General features: G+C 35.7%; 1 long non-coding RNA gene across 1 annotated transcript in view; it reads right to left on the bottom strand.

Moving 5' to 3' along the window:
• Positions 1 to 9199, bottom strand: part of LOC109377283 (uncharacterized) — a 50033-nt gene extending 40834 nt beyond the window's left edge. The window contains exon 1 of the long non-coding RNA XR_002122848.1: positions 9033 to 9199. This is a non-coding gene — a long non-coding RNA (uncharacterized LOC109377283). The remainder of the gene's footprint in view (positions 1 to 9032) is intronic.
• Positions 9200 to 18837: the final 9638 nt, after the last annotated feature.

The raw sequence follows: 18837 nt of genomic DNA, 5'->3' as shown, positions 1-18837 counted from the left end.
TTCTACTACTTTGTATCTGTATGGTAGGAGGAAAATTACATTTCCTAATTCATAGAACTAAGGTTATCAATTTGGAATAGTCTGACTTAAAGTAGATGCTGAATAAATATTTGGCTCCCTCCAACCTCTTAAGGTTGTACACATTTTTCAGTATCATTTCAAGCATTGTTTTTATTTCCATTATTTTTACAAAAATTATTTTGTTTTTATTACAATTGTTAGAGTCAAATATATATAAAATGTCTGCCATCATTTAAATGAGTATAGTGTAAAAGACAGAATTTATTTTATTTTAGTTTTTTTATAGGTTTTTATTACAATATAGAAAATATACAAATTATGTTAGATTCAGGTGTACACCATAGTTATTCAACACTTATAAACCTAAAGAAGTGATTACCATAAGTCCAGCATCCATCTGACACCACACCATGCTATCACAATATTATTTACTCTGTTCCCTACTCTTTACTTTGCATCCCCATGATTATTTTGTAACTACCAATTTGTACTTCCTAATCTCTTCAACTTTCTCCCTGGCCCTCATATGTGGGATCCGAACCGGGCCCTCTAGCGTCCCAAGCCAGCTCTTAACCATCGTGCCACTTGGCCGGCCCATGTTATAGCTGTTTTTAAAAGTCTATTTTGTCTAGTATAAGTATTGCTACTCTAGCTTTTTTTGTTTGTTTCCATTTTCATGAAATATATTTTTTCATTTTTTACTTTCAGTCTGTGTGTGTTTTTTTATCTGAAATGAATCTCTTGTAGGCAGCATAGGTAAGGGTCTTGTTTTCTTATCCATTCAGCCACCCTATCTTTTGATTGGATCACTTAATCCATTTACATTGAAAGTAATTGTTGATAGATATGTAGTTATTGCCATTTCATTATTCATATTTTTTATTTATTTTTTTTCATCTTAAGGAGGTTCCTCTAATATTCCTTGTGATACTGGTTCGGTTGTGATAAACTCCTTTGGCTTTTTCTTTTCTGGGAAGCTGTTTATACGTTTTATTCTAAATTATAGCTTTGCTACATAGAGTAATCTTGGCTATATGTTCTTGCTTTTCATCATTTTGAATATTTCATGCTATTCCCTTCTGGCCTACAAAGTTTTTGTTGAGAATCAGCTGACAGTCTTATGGGAGTTCCCTTATAGGTAAATAACTGATTTTCTCTTGTTGCTTTTAAGATTTCCTCTTTGTCTTCAAGCTTTAGCATTTTAATTATGATGTGCCTTGGTGTGGGCCTCCTTGGGTTCATTTTATTTGGGACTCTTTGCACTTCCTGGGCTTGTATGTCTTTTTTCTTTGTCAGGTTAGTGAAGTTTTCCATCATTATTTCTTTAAATAGGTTTTCAGTTCCTCACTCTCTTCTCCTTCTGGTATCCCTATGATACAAATGTTGGTATACTTGATGTTGTCCCAGAGGCCCCTTAAATGATCCTCATTTTTTTGGATTCTTTTTTCTTTTTGCTGTTCTGATTGGGTGGTTTTTTTGCTACCTTACCTGCTAAATCATTGATTCTGTCCTCTGCTTCATCTAATGTACTCTTGATTCCCTCTAATATACTGTTCATTCAGTTATTGTATTTTTCATTTCTGACTGGTTCTTTTTTATGTTTTCTATCTCCATTTTTATGTTTTCTGTCTCTTTGTTGAAGTTCTCCCTGAGATCACTGAGCATCCTTATAACCAGTGTTTTGAGTTCTGCATCTGATAGATTTCTTGTTTCCATTTTGCTTAGTTCTTTTTTCTGGAGCTTTGTTCTGTTCTTTTATTTGGGACATATTTCTATTTCTCCTCATTTTGGCTTTTTCCCTGTGTTTGTTTCTATGTATTATTAGGTAGGGCTGCTATGTCCCCTGGTCTTAGAGAAGTGGCCTTATGTAGTAGGTGTCCTGTGGGGCCCAGTGCTGCAGTCTTCCTAGTCAGCTGAACCAGGTGCTCAGGTGTGTCCTTTGGGTAGGTTGTGTATGCCCTCCTGATGTAGCTGAGCCTTGTTTGTTATTTGTATGTCAATGGTAAGAATTTAGCCCTGAGCTGATTTGTTGTGAGGACTGGCTGTGACTACAGTGGAAGAGCTGTTGTGCCGGGCCTGACCCTACAGAGCAGGATTAGCTTTAGCTGGGCTCTGGTGTCTGCCCGATCTGCCCTTTGGGTGTGTCATCTTTGGAGACTGCTGGGTGACAATTCGGCTCAGTCTGTAGATGGCCACTGGATTTCCCCACTTTGGCACCTCATGGGCCTCAAGCTAAGCTGCAGTCTGTGCCCTGGATGGGTCCACTTGGCTTGAGCCAGAAAGCAATCCACAGATAACCCCACTCCTGCTGGACTTGGAGGTGCCCCAAAAGGCCAAGCCACAAACCAAGGCTGGCTGCCACTAGTGCTGGGCTTGGGGCTATTTAGTGGAAGGTATGGGACCTGCCAAAGCCAGATGCAACTTGTTTGCATTTTGTGAAACTTTGAGAGATTTTTTAGGAAATTCCACCACGCTAATTCATGTTATTTGCGAAGAAAAGCCACTGGAAGCTACTTGGGTGTGCCTGAAAGTTGGCGGGGGGAGGGGGGGGAGGTGTCGAGGACTCAGGGAATCACCAAGGCAGGGCAAAAATTATCAGCCAGGTTGATGGATACTTAGATATGGTGGCTGCCTGCATCTGTACACTGTGAGGGGGGAGGGCTCAACAAAGGGACAACAGCTTTTGCCAGCACTTCTGTCTGGGAGACAGCTGCCCGTCTAACCCATGTCCTGAGGCCAGACAATTCAGTTCCTTCCCATATGTCCCTGGCATCTTTTGAGCTGCTGCCCGAGAGTGAATCCATCACTGAATCAGTCTGTGTGCAGGCCCTTTAAATGAACACCTGGGACTGCAGCCACCCTCCCTCTCTCAGCCACAATCTCCCCTGGTTTTCACAGCCAGAAATTATGGGGACTTCTTTCCCCAGCACTGGAACGCTGGGCTGGGAAGCCTGCAGTAAGGGAAAGACCTCTTGCTTCTCAGAGGGGGGCTTCCACGGCTGAGATATCCCTCCCAATTTTTAATGGTCACACATGGGTGTGGGACCAGCCCTTTCCACATCTCTGCCCTTCCTATCCACATCAAGGTGGTCTCTTCTGAATATCTTTAGAGGTAGGGTTTTGTTTCATCTAGACTTCAGGTGACTCTCAGTGATGGCTGGTCTATAGTTTAGTTGCAATTTTTATGTGGTCATGAGAAGAGGCAAGCATATCGTTTGCTTAATCTGACTGTTTCTGGAATGTAAAGTACCCACTTAGATGCATTAAAAAAGTAATTTCAGGGCAGGCCGAATGGCTCAGTTGGTTAAGAGCTTGCTGAAGAGTGCGAGCTCTGAGCAACAGCGGTTCCAGTCCTGGGCCGAGCTGAGCTGCCAACAGGAGGCAGGATAGCTCAGCTAAAAAAAAAAAAAAAAAGAAAGTATTTTCTGTTCAACATTTCTTAGATTAGATTGTAAATTCATGGGTGTTCATTTTATTGTTGTGTTTTATAACCTACTTATTATTCTTTGTGTTTTTTGTATGCAAAAATTTATAATTTGTAAACCTTTTCATAGTATCTCTGTTATATGCCAATATTGCCTGCTCTGCTCTCCTCTTTCCTGAAAAATTCTTACCCACTGTCTTTTCTGAGATAGCAGAGCACCAAGTGACCCTAACTTATGGGATAGTTTGTTATGCCAGAGGTGAACTCCTGGTCTATGGAGTAACCTATGAGGTTGCTGAAAGTCTTAGATTTGAGGAGTTGTTTGAAAAGAAGAGCTGGATGAAACTGCCTCTTGATCAAATCTTGAATTGAGATATTAAAATTTACCAGGCATTATAGGTGATTGAACCTAAAGGCATATACCTGATATGAGATACAGTAGAAGGGCCCATGGTTAGACCTCATAGGCCAAAGAACACCTAAAATTACATACAAAATTTTATGTGTGTCTTTCAAGGAGGCTCATGGCTTTCACCTGGGGTCTCTGATCTGACATAGTATAAGAGCTTGGGGTGAAGGCTTATGAGGAACCTGAGCAGTTCAGTGAAAATAGAACAGAAAGTACAGGTAGACAGAGAAGTTAGAAGGAACAGTTGAAATGGTGGTGAATAGGTGGTGTCCCCAGCTGCTTCTGTTTCTACCCTTCCTGAGCCATCTTCCATCTTTTGGGGGGAGCCTTAGAGAAATAATGAATGCTTTAAAGAAACATAAATTATATCTTTTTAATTCTTTAGACTATAAGAGTTGTGTATTAAAATATAGAAATGACACAATGAATTTTTAATTCATTTTCAAATTTGGAAGTTTTCTTAAAGAACAGATTAATTTACAGTTTTTCAAAAACTGTTACTGTGGAGAATAGTTGCAGGGGTTAATTCTTGGCAACTAGTTAACACATGTTAGAACTAAAGGGAGATTTAAAAAGAAATTATAGGAATAATACAGAGAGAATTCTCTAAATCACTCTAGGTATATTAGCTGGGTTGAAATGCTGGTGAGAATTATTTTTTCTCATCAATCATTGATCTGGGAAGACTAACAACTACCTTTCAAACTATAATATGCTTGGCTGTGCATTACTTTTTCCAGGTGATTTTTTTTCAAATAAAACTCAATGTTTCTGAACACACATACTCAAAAGCAAAAATCACCGAATTACAAAATAAATGTACTTTTTCGAGTTGCAATCCCTAGCTATTCAACCAGAATAAATTCTGTCAAATAAAAATGGAACCACCTTCTAGATTTGAAATGTATTTTTTTTATTGCACATATTGCTCCTTGCTTATTGCCCTTGCTTTCTCATTTTTTTATCATTCATGGAGAAAGGGCACTAGCACTTGCAAAAATCTTTAAAATGTTTTTCTTATTGTATAAAGAATTTATTGGTTCTGTATCCTCTAACCATTACTTCTGAAGTCCCTTTTGATTTGTACACTTCTATAACCATTCAGAGGAATTATTATCTTACTTATAAAAAGTACTTTGCCTTATGATGTTAGTAGAGTTTATCATTCTGTACTTAAGGAGGCAGTCATTTTTTCTCAACTAACAAAAGCTGCAATAAAAACTCATGTGACAATTTGTCACCCCACTTGTAATATAGTGCTGATGTCATTTAGTCCCCTTGGGCTGTGTGTCTCGCCTGTAGGTAAGGTAACTAGTACAAAATAAACCAAATGGAAGTTAATGCTTTTATCGTATCTCTTTCTCTGACTTTAGGCACTAACTCTCCAAGTGATTATTATAGCACTATTGAGAAAGTAATTAGTTGTGTACTCCACCACTTGAGGTTAAACAAATGTAACTGATGAAGTTTTATGCAAAGGAATAATAAAAATGGTACCTTTAAAGAAGGTGTAAGTATTATTAAATGTTTTATATCACACATGAACAACTTGCTATAAATAACATATAAAGGCCATTTTTTATGGTTTTAAGTGCAATACAGTTCAAATCTATAGGTTTCTTCAGTTATCCATGGTTTAATCTGATTTTCCCCATCAGACTGGGAAAAATTTCATTTGCCATAGCAACTTAATGTTGCACCTGTGATCCTGACTTTATTCAGATAGTGTACTTATGATAGACTTATAACCTATGAATCCCATGAAGCTCATTGAAAAAGCAGCTCAAAGTGGACAGGCCAGGTGAGTAACGTGGCTAAATAATTCTAATCTTCTGATAAGGTGTCATTGAAAAATTGTCACACAGTGGCAAGGAGCATTGTCTGACTATCATGGGCTAGACTTCATTATTAATGATTAGGAATAAAGGCATTGTGAAAAATGTCAAAGGAATGCGCAACATTGATTGCTGCTGCTTCTTTAAGAAAAAGCAAGAAGAACTCATAATGCTTGACTGTTGGAGAAGGTAACAAATTTTGCGAATATTCTCTAATGGAAATTAGCAAAAACAAACAAAATTCAAAGAAACAGAAACAGCTTCTACTAGAATTCAAAACTTGATGAAAATTGTGTTTGTGAAATGTTATAGTTTGACTCTATTGGTACAGTAGCTTCCCCTAATCCATGGCAGATATGTGCTGAGACCCCCAGTGGATGCCTGAAATCGTGGATAGTACGTAATGCTGTACACACTATGTTCTTTCTTATGCACACACACCTTTTCACCTAAAAGAAGCGCTTTATGGCTTCTCTTTGGCATATCTGAATTGCCAGCATCACTAGTCTTGCACTTTGTGGCCATTAAGTAAGATAAGGGTGACTTGAACACAAGCACTGCTACGGCAGTCGATCTGATAACTGAGGCTGCTACTGTAGCATGAACAGGTAGGTATGCTGGACTCACGTCCTGGCTGGCATAGAACAGGACGGCACCAGATTTTATCACAAGACTCAGAATGGGCATGCAATTTACAACTTATGATTTTTTTTTTGGAATTTTCTCTAATTTTTCATATAGTATTTTTGGACTATGGTTGACTGCAGGTAACTGAACCTGGGGAAGGTGAAACCGTGGATCGGGGAGGGGGGGCTACTATATATAAAAAGTCATCATGCTTTAAAAATTGCAGAATGCCTTTGTATAAAAAATGTTTCATTATGTGAAAGAGTAGTTCAGGCAAGAGTCTAAAAAGCAATACAACTTTTATTACTGGATATGACTCTGTCTATGCACTGAATTGTGTTCCCTCAAAATTTGTCTAGACCCCAGTCCTAAATCCTAGTACCTCAGCATGTGACTTTATTTGGAGAAAGCACTTTTAAAAAGGGTATTAAGTTAGCATGAAGGTGTAAGGGTGGGCCCTAGTCCTGTATGACTTGTGTCCTTATACCAAAAAGATTGGGATACACAAAGGGACCCCACAGATGTGTGTACACAGAGAAAAGGCTGTATGGGAACATAGCAAGAAGGTCGTCATCTGCCCGACAAGGAGAGAAGCACTCAGAAGAAACCAAACCTGCCAGCACCTTCTTGGACTTCCAGCTTCCATACTGTGAGAAATAAATGTTTGTTGTTTAAGCCACCCAGTCTGTGATATTTTGTTAGGACAGCCTTAGCAAACTAACACACCCTATCTTATGTAAAATACTGAAAAAGTCTGGTTCTAAAATGGCTATTGTAAATGTGGAAGAAACCACCACTCACTTGTATCAGCTATTTACTTAAATAGTCACAGAATTATAAAAGTCAGACTTAAGGACCCTTTGGAAATCTGAGAACAAGTGAAATCAATTATGGTATCTCAGCCATCATTTAAATGGAAGTTTATATCTCTTTAAGAAATATTCTGAGGTTAAAATATGTACTTCATAATGCTTCATGTTAATCACCATTGTTTTATAAATCTAAGAAGAGTAACAAGTTTATTTGAAAAGAAAAATTTTATATATCACACTGGAAAGGCTTACACTATTGTAGAATATTAAATGATACCTTCTTTCAGAGTCCAAATTGGTAATCAACCCCTTTGTTACTCTCTGTTTGACACTGTTTTATTTTAAATGCACTAGTATCTTCATTTTTTTCATATGTTAATTCTAGACAGGAGTCGTCCATACAATTAATTTATCAGTTATTTTTGACACTACAGATATTTTCATGACCACAGACCACCACTTTGATGGAAATGTCTTTTACTTTCCATTGCAACAGTGATATTTGGTGTAGCTTTGCTAACCCACGTCATGCCTGCTTCAGCAGTCACAGCAGCGTTTCACATGGTTTAAGCAGGAGACTAAGCAAACTACCGTAGCTCCGCCAACCCATTTTTTGATGTGTGACTGTCAATCTTAAATGTCAAACTGTCTCTATTTATAAAACATGATTATGGGTATCTTCTATCTATTATAATACATTTCTCAAGGACTATAATATATACAAAAATGTACTGTTCCTATATGAGTAAAATGATGATCTTTGAAAAGAATGTGATATTCAGAAAGAATTTACTCTGATAATAAATATGAATTTTCAATTAATATGTTCTCTATGATAGTCAGTTTTTAACTGGGACTGATTAGTGTGTGAAATATTTTGCTTCATCATTTCTCCTCCATGCATTTATCTGATCAGATACAACATTAAGAAATGGTGGGCAAAAGCTATTAAAAGAAAGATGCTTGATCAGCACGTTTTCAAAGTTGAGAGTAGTTGTGTGGTAAAGGATGAGTGAGTGGCAGTTTTAACTACTGACTAACATTAAATTTATAGGTTATTTATGAAATAAATGGTCTCTATTATGCAATAGGAATTTATAAACTTTACAAATAAATTCAAATAACATATAAAGCAAATTATTATAGTGCTTTTTGTTATCATTTTATAAAAGGAAACAAAATAACTGAAACCTGGAATAATAAAGTAACAATGATAATTAATTAGGGTTAAACCAGATTCATGTATAAGTGATCAAAAGGTCCAGGGTTTTGTGTCACTTATAGTTCCATCTTCTCTGTCCCTGGAAAAGTATAAAGTAATTGTAGATCATGTCAACCACTATGGAAATTCTTTACTACTTTGAAAACAGCCAAAATTGTTCTTAGAAACTCATCAAAAAGAACACAATGTTTTATTCTTTTCATGTCAGTTGTAAATAGATTATATACAAAACAATGTGTATTTCACTGATGGGTTAAGATGGGTAACGGAACTCACATGAAATGCTTTAGTTATTTTACAGTAAACCCTTCAAAGAGAACAAAAATGAAGGTGTTGCTATAACCTTCCCACCTCAAATTTGATTGTCAAGCTTTCAAATATACAGGGGGATAATGTGTCCATTTCTTTCTTCTCAACCTTCCTATTTATAGAGTTCAATAATGAAATTGTCATGACTGATATAGGAAGAAAATGTCAAAAGGTTATAGAACACTGCAGAGAAAATGTTTTTAATGAGTCTTCTAGAACCCTGAAATAAGAATGATCAGAAATCAGGGTATTATAAAAAACCAGTGTTCAAGACATGTTTTCAAGTATTATTTCTACCTATGCATACTACTTAATTAGTAGTAGGCTAGTTAGAAAGTAAACTGTGAGAAAAACAACATATTTTCTAACTTACCTCCTAGCTGTGCTGCAGGCAGCTGGGAATGTTTTCCAGAAATAGAAGATGGCTGTAACAAACAACACAATGTATGCCGTGAGAGCCATGCTGGTGTCTGTCACATCTGTCATCACTGCACATACTGACGCAGTTATCAGGCCCTGGGAGTCGGAAGGCGGTGTGTCACAACCTGAGATTCTGAATGCTATAATAAACAGATGCTTCAGTCACACAAATTTACTGCTGCTTTTACCCATTGCTCTTTTTTTTTTTTCTAAAGTTACTTCTTGGTTTCTTATAAATCAGAAACACAAAGTCTTGGCTAATTATACTTAATAGTTTGATGATGATGTTTAGTTTTTTTTTTGTTTTTTTTTTAAAGCTGAGCCATCCTGCTACCTGCTGGCAGCTCAGCGGCTGCTCAGCTTGGGCCGGGATCAAACCGCTGTTGCTCAGAGCTCAAACCCTTGAGTGAGCTCTTAACCAGCTGAGCCACTCGGCTGGCCCTGATGATGTTTAGTTTTGAAGACTCCAAAACTCAAGTGGTAAAACTGGCTGCAGGTTTTCTCTATCTATCTATTTATCTATCTATCTATTTATTTATAAAATTGTCTCTTCTTATCAAGTTAGTCAGGAAAGTAAACCACTTGTTCATATTACTCAAGCCTGAGACTTTATGCCATCATAGGGATTAATTGTATGAACTTACCTCAAAACAAGTGTCAAAAGGGTGCTGATAAAGGTCAGAGAGCCTTGTTCCAGTTCAGCTCTTAGGAAACATATGACCTGAGAGAATCATTCTATCTCACCTCAGGAAGTTGTGAGACTAAGTAAAATAAAGTATTGCAAGTCTTTTGTGAAGTAGAAAATGATATTTATTTATTTATTTATTTATTTATTTATTTATTCAAAAGTAGAGAATAGCTGTATAGAGATCTGACAATTAAGTTTGAAAACTTGTTGCAAAGATGTTGCTAACCGTTTTTTATATCAGAGGGATTATTCATCATGAATTTGTACCAACTGGATAAACAGTTAATCAACTTGACTATTTGGAAGTGCTGAAAAGGCTGCATGAAAAAGTCAGATGACCTGAACTTTTCACCAACAATTCATGGCTCTTGCACAACAATGTACCAGCTCACACAGCACTGTCTGTGAGGGAGTTTTTAGCCAGTAAACAAATAAGTGTACTGGAACGCCCTCCCTGTTCACCTGATCTGGCCCCACTGACTTCTTCCTTTACCTGAAGATAAAGGAAATATTGAAAATAAGACATTTTGATGACATTCAGGACTTTAAGGGTAACACAATGACAGTTTTGATGACCATTCCAGAAAAAGAGTTCCAAAATTGCTTTGAAGGGTGGACTAGGCTCTGGCGTCATTGCATAGTTTCCCAAGGAGAGTACTTCAAAGATGACTGTAGTGATATTCATCAATGAGGTATGTAGCACTTTTTCTAGGATGGGTTTGTGAACTTAATTGGCAGGCCTCGTATTAATAAGCCAACAAAATATTCCTGATAAAAACTATTGTACTAGAATCAGAGCACTGGGGTTCTCAATACTCTATGTTCAGGAAGTTCTTCTAGTTGTGTGGGATTTACATTAATTTGTTTTTGGCAGTATCAGGCTACTTTGTCGAAGATCTGCTAGTGACCTATTTTTTATTTCTGAAAGTTGTTCCTGTATGACCTTGGGTTAGTCACTAAACCTCTTTGGAACATAGTTTACTTTGTAAGAACATAAAAAGATTGGAGTAGATGATTACTAACGTCCATCCCAGTCTTACAGTGTTCTACCACATTCATATACATTCTTCGTGTGGAAGTCTGGGACAGTGGACATGGAAAGGTCTTTCAGGCTAAGCATCCCCTGTTTGCATAAGATGGGTGGAACTGAAACTGTCTCCATCAGTGACTTCCTTGTGTAGTTTATCTTCACATTATGGAGTCTGTTACAAAGAATTCTTTATTTTGGTCATCAGGATTCTTGCTTGCTTTTGCCTGAGGCTTGTGGAGTTATAAGTAAATATTTTATCAGTCAAACTAACACCTAAGCTAACCTTTTCTTTTGCTTTCCCCCCCAGTTTTTATGAAAGACCTGTCACAGAAACACCTACATACTAACGTTGTCACAGAAACAGACCATCAGCAATTCAAAATTTAGAACCACAGAAATATTTCCTAAAGGTAAAAATTAGAGTTTCCAAGAAATAGCCAATCTGCATTTGAAAGGACTCTGATTCCTGAACTCTCACGAACCTGTTTCCTATTAATACTACTGCTTATGTTTTCATAATGTCTTATAATTTTGACAGATTAAGCCAATTCTTGTTAAATAATATAAAAGCAGTAACAGTAAAAACACTTTAAATATAGGTTAAAATGTACTTAGAAAATCATGATTTATTTCTGAAAGGCCACAGAGGATTAATTGTCAATATTTTGAATTTTACTTTCTGGCTCCTTTGTGAATTGGTACCGTGTTAAATCAATTATCCCGCTTCTATTTTTAACTAGCTTGTATTAGGGTTCTCCAGTGAAATAGAAGTAATAGAACGTGTACATGTATGTACATACATATATAGAGAGGTTTTTGTTTATTTGTTCATTTGTTTGTTTGTTTTTAAGGAACAGACTTATGCAATTGTGGAGTCTGACAAGTCCAAAATTTGTGTGGTAGACCAGCAGGCTGGAGAATGGAAGAGCTGCAGTGTGAGTTGTAAAGGCAGTTTGCTGGCAGAATTCCCTCTTCTTCTAGGGAGGTTAGTTTTTTCTATTAAGGCCTTCAACTGATTGGATGAGACCCCCATACATTACAGAAGGCAATCCAATTTAAATGTTAATCTCATTTTAAAAAGAAAGAAAGAAAAAAAGAAAGAAAGAAAAAGAAAACCTTCACAAACATCAGAATATGTTTGACCAAATATCTAGGTACCATGGCCTAGCCAAGTTGACCCATAAAATTAACCCTCATGTAGCTCTGTATTGTTTTCTACAGGATGCTATTTTTAGTCTCTCTTGGTTATCCCTGAAGCTAATCTACCACATAAAGAATAAGGACTTTTAAATATAGATCTTCAGTTCTCGTCTCTTAACCATAGTTTCACCTGTCTCCTAAATAACTTCCACCCTCACCCCAGGTGACTTTCAGGCCCTTTTGATCCAGCATGTTTAAAACAAAAACTCATTATCTTTTCTCCCTTATCTACTGCTTCCTTTTATTAAGGACAATGTTATTCAAAGTGGAAATTTTGGAGTCACCTTTGAATTATTCCCCTTCATCCTCTCCTCTAATGAAATTCCGACTCACTTACTTACTCAACAGTATTTATTAAATACGTCCAAGGTGTCAGATAATGTCACAGGCAATGTAAACAGAACAGTGATGAGGCAGACAATAAACAAATGATACCTCAAATAATTATAATTGTGATAAATGCTATGGAGAAAAAGCACAGGGTGCTAAAAGATTGTATGACTGAGGGACCTTGTGTAGTGTGAGAGGGTCAGGGAAGGCTGACATGAGAAAGATGGATAAGAGTTACCCATGTGAAATTGGGAAGTAAGGAGAGGAAAGTATTCCAGGCAGAGGAAGCAGCATCTGATTGGACAGAAAGAGAAGGGATGTGATGTGGGTACTAGCCTTGAGCCAGGGGCTTCCATTCTCACAGTGACCCGATGATACAGGTAACATGCTGTAGAGACCAATTTTCGAACATTGTAGGGGCTTAACAAATATTTGTTGCATAAACCAATAAATCCGTATTTTAACTGAGGAAACTGCAACTCAGAAAGATTAAATAAGAAGTTTAGGTTTACATAAGAGAAAGTGACAGTGACGATTCCACTTTCTGTGGGAGACTCAGAGAAAAGAGCCACTGCCTCTAATCACCCCGTTATTGTTCCATTAGCAAAACCAAGAAACACCATCGAACTTCTAAACCATTGATAAATCCTGGTAAAGCAGTGTACAATATTCTGATTTTGCTAGACAAAATGTGTTTTTTTTTCCAGTGTTTCGTTTGCATGATCTTGATCACTTTGGAATATATTCACATTAAATAACCCTAGATTTTATTAAATGATTCAGTTTCTCTTCTGCTCTTAATCAATCTCAGCATTTAGTTTATTGCTTTCTTTTCTAAAACTGATAATGACGTTTTTAACCAACCAAAATATTTGCTTTAATATCATACAAATGAAGTAATTATGAAATTCAGATTGGCTGGATTTCAGAATAACTTACTACATTTTTTTCTTGCAGGAAGAAGCAACACTTCTAATATAGAATATAGCCTCTTATAAAAACAGAATAAAATTTAAGTGAACTCCATGAACATTTCTTTTAATTTGCAATTGTAAGCTTCACCAAAGGGGGAATTAAGATCTTAAAAAAAGAATCATTTTGAAATTAAGAAATTTGTCACAGATTTATAGTTTATTTATTTATTTATTTATTTAAAGATTTTTATTGGGGAATTGGGGGGATGGGAACAGTGCTGGGGAATTGGGGGAAGGGGAACAGACAAGTGGCTGTCGTTTTGTTCTTCAGTCTAGTTGTGGAGGACGTTGCTTCACTGGTCCAAGTTGGCACCATCATTGCGCTCTTCCCGGGCGAGGCAGATCAGTCGCTGGCTTCTGGACAGCTGCTACAGTGGCTGCTTAATTTATTTAGGCCTTCTTTATATCTCTCAATAATGTTTTATATATTTCTTATACCACTCTCACCTTTTGTGCTGTTGTCATAATACATTGTTTTTAGCCTCTCACTAATCATTTTTATATTTTTACATAATTATTTAGATCTACTAATTTACTTACTAATTTATTTACTCACCACTGATTTTTGTATTCTCTTTCCATCTGAGATTAATTTCCTTCTTATTGAGTATGTCTTTTAATATTTACGTCAGAATGTGTTCATGATGTTTAAACTTTCTTGGCCCATGTTGCCAGACAGTGTTTATTTTGACTGTTTTATGAATTTCATTTTTACCTGGGTTTATAACTCTAGGTTTGACAGTAATTTTTCTTCTGTACTTTGAAGACAAATTTCCACTGTCTTCTGATTTTTTTTTTTAATTGGGGAATTTGGGGATGGGAACAGCGCTGGGGAATTGGGGGAAGGGGAACAGACAAGTTGCTGCTGTCCTTTTGTTCTTCAGTCTAGTTGTGGAGGACGTTGCTTCACTGGCCCAAGTTGGCACCATCATTGTGCTCTTCCTGGCTGAGGCAGATCAGTTGCTGGCTTCTGGACTGCCACTCATGGCAGCTGCTGGCTGCTCACGCTGGCTGCTGGCTACACACGGCAGCCCATGGCAACCCACTGCAGCAGGGGCTGCAGCCTACACCATCGCGGGCAACTCACGGCAGCCCAGCTTCAGGGTGAGCTGTTGTTCAGCATCTTAGCTGCAGAGGGCAGTGTCACTGGCCCTCATATGTGGGATCCGAACTGGGGCCCTCTGGCATCCCAAGCCAGCTCTTAACCAACATGCCACTCAGCCGGCCCTGATGTTTTTTGATACTAATGAAAAGTCTTCTGTCTGTTATATAGTTCTGTTGGAAGCAATCTTTCTTTTTCCTGTAGATAGGGTTTTTAAGCAATATTCCCTTGTACTTGGTATCTTCAGATACTTTATGTTCTTCAGGTTCCATCAAATTCTCTTTGTGTTTTGTTTTCAACAGTCCTGCTATGTATGTGGTGGTTTTCTTCAAACAGAGAATGTTTGTTTTTTTTAAATTTAATTTTGGAAAATCTAAATCTAGTATTCCTCTAAATAATGACTCTCCTAATTCTCTGTTCTCTCATTTCAGAATTCCTATTAGACATCAACTTTTTTTCTTTCAATTCATCCTCCGTGACTATTAACCTATTTTTCATATATTTTCTATCTCTTTAACTCATTGTGTGGCATTATGAATAATTTTTTCAGGTATAATTATCTTCCACTTACCTTATTTTCTCTTTAGTTTTCTATTTTAGTCACTAACTTGACCACTGAATTCATCCCATTTTAAAAAATTTAAATAACTTTATACAAGTATGCAATTTTTGAAATGTTTATCTGATTCCATTTCAAACTAACCTGCCATTCTCTCATAACTGTAATTGCTTTACAGTTTTTGTTCTTTCCTTCATGTTTTTGAAAATTATATTCTAATTAAAATTAACCTTTAAGGTTATATTATTTTATTCATTTCTTGAAGTTAAATTTTTTCATTTGTATTGTTTCCCATCTTTTCCTCCTGGTAATAATCATATAACTTAGTGTATTTTTCCATGTATAATGCACACCTTTTTGCCCAAATTTGTGAGGGGAAAATAAGGATGCATATTATACATGGGTAGTACTAATTCCATTATCTATATAAATGTTTTTAATTCTTTTATTTATACTCATGAGTTAAAAGCATAACTCTAGAAATAAAAAATCATATCAATATGCAAAATAATACCCAGGAATATGATAATCAATTTTGTTGAACTTATGACGAACCTACAATGACATAGAGTTCTTGGCCTTTTATGATGCATAAATATTGTAAATTTGTTACTTGTACATAAAATTTTTTGTACATTGTATCTGTTTTTGCTTTTGTAATTATGTGTTACATAAAATTTCTTGTACCATAATATGTTAAAACATAAATGCTAGAATTCCTTTATAACGCAAAAAACAAGTACCTAAATGTAAACAAATAAAAACTTGAATTAAAAAATTAAAACAAAAAACTTTTTTCCCTGAAATTTTGGGCCAAAAATGTGAGTGCACATTATACATGAGAGCACATTATACACAACAAATACGGTATACTTTGAACTCATATTTAACAGTGGTTAATTTTAGTGGAGGACCTGTTGCATCTTGCACTGTGGAAGTGTGAGTCTGTTGGTATTTCATTAAATTCTCTGCTCCTGAAACTTAAAAAAAAATGCTCACTTCTTATTTTTGGTTTTCAGCAGCAGACAAGCATAAAAATTTTGATCTTTTCTGATTATAACTTAGAGTTTTAGTTTCTTGGAGACACTCTGTTTTTACCCATGTTGGGAACAGATAACAAGTTTTAGTGATGCCCAAAGAACCTGCGGACAGAATTCTCTAGTTCCTGTTCATGGTCAGGGTTGTCTTTCATGGATTTTGGCTTTACTTGGGCTTAAAGTTCAACATTCTACTGTGTACTGTCCTGAAGCCTCTGCTGTATTCATATGCAAGCATTAAATTCTCAACCTCTGCTATTAAAATCTATATACTAAGATCCTAATGAACCATTTGACTTTTGCTCCAAATTACTGCTTTGAATACTTTTTGTATCTGGAACATAGGATTTTCTCTTTTTCCTTCATTTTTTTCTTTCTTTCATTAAAATTTAACAATATTTTAAAATATTTTGAATACATTTTAGCTAACACTTTTATATGTTTGGAATATGGCAGGTCAAGCATATTGATAATATGTCATATCCAATACTCTTCATATATAGGAAAATGTGTTCCTGTGGATAACATCCTATCTTTATCATGTATATAATAATTAATTTTATATTTCTTGTTCTTAAAATATATCATTATTTCATTAACTACGTTCTATGCTTATAAAATTATTGAGAGGTCACTTATATCAAACACTTTGCTGTGCATCCATTTACATGAATTATGCTCACTTTCATAGAGCTTACTCTTTAGTTGGAGAGAAATACAAAACTAAATATTTATACACATCAATGACAATTGCATATTGTTTTGAGGGACCATTTTTATATTGGAAAAATTTACAAGAACACATTCTTTCAGAAAGTGATATTTAAGCTGATGAGAAGGAACTCACCAGCTTAAGGAGAAAGAAAGAACATTTCAGGCAGAAAGAACAATGGATGTTCAGGTAAGAGAAAACTTGATACCTCTGAAGAACTGAAGTAAAGCCAGTGTCATTGGAGTATGCTGGGAAAGGGGAGACTTCTCAGAGGTGAAACCAGGAAAGATTGGGAGTCAGGTCATCCAAGTCCTTGCTGACATGGTAAGAAATGTGTTTTGTTCTGAGTGCAATGGAAAACAATTGAAGGATTTTACATAAGTGGTGATGTGCCCTTATAAAATAATCACTTTGATCACTGTTTCTAATAGATTTAAAGGAAACAAACATAGGAAGAAGAAAAAAGTTAGGATGTTGCAGGAGTCTAGGCAAGATACAATAGTAACTTGGACTGGAGAGGTGGTAAAGATGGGTAGAAGTGTAAAGATGAGAATGGCATCATATTAAATAATATAAGAAATTCTACAAGTGATAAGAATAATGATATCTAAGTATGCAACTCTCTGAGGCTCGATCTAGAGGTCAATTTTAGTATATATATTCAGGGGTTCTGAACCTGTGTACTATATGGATTTCAAAGGGCCTTCAAAGCTTCTGAAATTTAATTTGGGCTTTGAGTCTACAGGCCTATGTAATGTTTTCTAGGGAGATGGTCCAAATCTATTATTAGATTCTCAAAGGATCTGTGTTCCAAAACGTGAAGAACTCCTGATTTAGGGGAATTCCTTACAAATATTGTTTCTCTAAAGTAGGTTTTTGGTTAGGGCTTTCTGGTAAGACAATTAAAGATTGTCTCTTTTGGCAAGAATTGGGAATTAATATATTCCATGTAATGATATTAGAAAATATTTAACAAGGATTTAATTTCCACATACTTATCAGGATAGATGGCACAATCAGAATGCATGCTGGCCATAATCAGTGGTGATTTCATTCCTGGTGCATTGCAGCCAGATGCTATATTAAGGGGAAGATTTATTTGTAATCAACCATGAAGAGTATAGCATTAAAACCCATTTATGAAAACTGAGGGAAGATGCCTATGTACACACAGGGCAAACCTATCACTCTTTATGGTAGTGGGTCATGGTTTCCATATTAAGTAGTTTATTTTCTAAAACAATTTTGAATTATAGAATATGAAATCTGGTTAAAAATAGTGTAGATACTAAAAAGGTATGCTATTAAATTCAAGTAAGTTGTGCCTTTTGGGGGTGTGTTTACAATCTATAAGATTCACTTAACAGAATAGAAATTGGACTAATAATCAGCCAAATAATTAAAAGATAACAGAAAATAATTTAAATTCATAAATGATAGTAATTGTTTTCAAATTTTGTTCCATGGAGATATGAAATAAATGGCAATTTAGGGCACATGAAGAAAAAAAGCATTGCTATGTTAAATGTAATTTTTTCTTCTTCTTCAGTTCTAGACACTTCCAATATCATGAGAGGTGTTAAGGTCTTAAGTCATGGAAACAATATAAGGTGGTTTGGTTTACAACTCAAACAAATTGAAAAAAATACGTAACAGAGAAAGTCGAACCAGACAAATGTTTTAAGACTCAACATTTTGGACTAATAGAAGGAAAAACTACTTGGTATTCATAAACAGTCTGAATGATATTCTGTTCTTGAAGATTTACAGGCTTGTTTTCTTTAAGTACATACAGTTATTTTAAAAAGTTGTTCACAAACCATTCCAAGCAGAGCGCCTTTGGGCCTTCATTTAAAGAATTAATCAGACCAACTTGTAATTAAAAACATCCACTTATGTAAGTTTTTGTTAAAAAAATCTATAAAAATGTTTATTTAGAAATTTAATATCACTTGCTATAATTTTATGTACACTATTAATTTTATTAACAATCACTTTTTCATAGTATACACCCCATATTTAATTATAAATCTTAAATTAGTATAGTCCAAATTAAATTTGACTATACTTAAAAATGAACGCTTTTTAAATGAAAGCAATCTATTTCTACAAAAGCTGATGAAGCA

Source organism: Hipposideros armiger, unplaced genomic scaffold, assembly GCF_001890085.2.
Source record: "Hipposideros armiger isolate ML-2016 unplaced genomic scaffold, ASM189008v1 scaffold_1354, whole genome shotgun sequence".
NCBI lineage: Eukaryota > Metazoa > Chordata > Mammalia > Chiroptera > Hipposideridae > Hipposideros > Hipposideros armiger.
This window is presented reverse-complemented; position numbering and strand designations above follow the sequence as displayed.